The sequence below is a fragment of the Myotis davidii genome, unplaced genomic scaffold (genome assembly GCF_000327345.1).
Source record: "Myotis davidii unplaced genomic scaffold, ASM32734v1 scaffold323, whole genome shotgun sequence".
In the NCBI taxonomy this organism is placed as follows: domain Eukaryota; kingdom Metazoa; phylum Chordata; class Mammalia; order Chiroptera; family Vespertilionidae; genus Myotis; species Myotis davidii.
The window spans coordinates 4,774,345-4,776,489 of NW_006295491.1; positions in this window are offsets into that span (position 1 = coordinate 4,774,345).

The following is a 2,145-nucleotide window of genomic DNA, read 5'->3' on the forward strand; positions in this document are numbered from 1 at the left end:
GTCTCAACCTTCCTAATGCCGCGACCCTTTAATACAGTTCCTCATGTTGTGGTGACCCCCAATTTCATTGTTACAAATTGAACATAATTAAAGCATAGTGATTAATCACAAAAACAATATGTAATTATATATGTGTTTTCCGATGAAAAGGTCATTCGACCCCCAAAGGGGTCGAGACCCACAGGTTGAGAACTGCTGACCTAGCACATAGTAAATGCTCAATAAATAAACAACTGAGTGCATTATGCCCATTTCATAAACAAAGAACAGGAGGCTTAAGAGATGTCACTAACGCAGCACATCTAAGGAGTGGCAGGTGAAGTTCTGAATGTACTCTCAGGACCATTACCCAGATATTGTGCTAACTTGACCTACACAATTGACTTCAAAGCATAAGTTCTGGAAGAATGTGAGATCTGGAACCTTCTTTGACCATTTTATGAGTGTATCTGAAGCAACAAACAAAATTAAAGTGGGTCACATTTGCTGTTTCTGCACAGGATGGTAGGAAAACATCTAAGCTGTGGTATAGCTAGAGCAGCCTCTGACACCCTGAAAACTGTTGCACATTTATTGGGTGCTCATCTGACTTGCCTGGGCCTGGAACAAGAGCATTGGAAATCCTTCCGGACTGCTCTTTGTCAATTAGCAAACAGTTATTTCAGCTACAGTAACAGCACCTTGAGAGGTGATGTCATAAAGATAGCAAAAGCCACTGGCTACTCAGTGGCAGACCATTTAGCAGTATGATGGGTAGGTGACATCACATGAGCACTGGAAAGGGAAACAGCCTTTGCAAATGGGCCCATTAATTGCAGTGTTTCAGTCTGATTATAACATAGCAATGAAGAAGAGTTTACATAATTTTAGATAGTACCTTCCCATGGCTTTTCAGGATGATTGATACACTTTTAATACTAAACACAATTTTGTTTAACTTAACTAAAAAATAGTAAACTCTTCATTGACTGCCATTCTATTGGTCTATTAACAACCCTGTCCCCTATTAACTAGCACTTTCTAACAGATCCTAAAAGTGAATGTTATAACTGCAAGTGGCCTGAAGTATCAACCATTAAAAACCCATTATTTTGAAAGTGAAGAAATGTAGGCTAAATTGTCTTATCAGTCATACCCAGCCAGGAAGTGATACCGACAGAACTTGAATCCCTAATGTTCTCTCTATAACACACAATTGGATCACATTTTTTACAAGGTCTGCCATTCCCAAACAATCTGTTAAAGGATTCTGAAATGAATGGCCTTGAAGCATGGCAACATTGTAAAGTAACTGAATGATTTATAAATCATTGTGGGAAATATAGATGAAATTATTTTCATTACATTTTTCATGTTCTTTGGATAGTGGTCTATCTCTGAAAATTGTAATGTCAATAAGGGTTATATATTATAAATGCAGGGCTTCCCAAAAATGTATACATTGAATAATTATTCATTCCAATGGGTCAAATCTGAAAAGAAAGAAAAATCAATTGACCTATCAGTTGTTAAGTATGTATACATTTTGGGGGGATACCCTACATTTTTCAATTATATTGCAAATATTTGATTAAACAATAAAATAAATTTCCTAACCAATAGTATTTTGGGTCTTTTGATATGACTGTATAGTATAATGTTTATTTGGGGTGAATTACAATAACAAATCTGAAAGGGATATACATTGATAGAGAATTGCCTCAGCTAAAGTCGATTTTATAATAATTCATTAATTTAATTTAAAATATATACTAATCTCTCACATGCACTTGCTGTTCACGAAACCATTTCTCAGTTCCTCCTGGGCACAGCAAGACTACTGTTCTCAGCCTCCATTGCAGTTAGCTACAGCCATGTGACTGAGTTCTGGCAGAGATGTATGCCCTAAAACCCTCCCACAGGTGATCCTCCATTTACTTGCATCATCTTCCAACCAGATGCAGAGGATCTAATGGAACATTCAGAGCTCCAGAAAATAGAAGAGCCACAAAATAGGAGGCTGGATCTCTGAATCACCATTTGGAGGAGAGAAATAAGTGCCGCGGGGACACAGGAGAAAGTCTTGGGAAAGGCTTGTATCAGAGATGTAGTTGTATCAGAGATGGACATTGATTTAAGGTTTAAACTGGAAGAAAATAAAAGGAA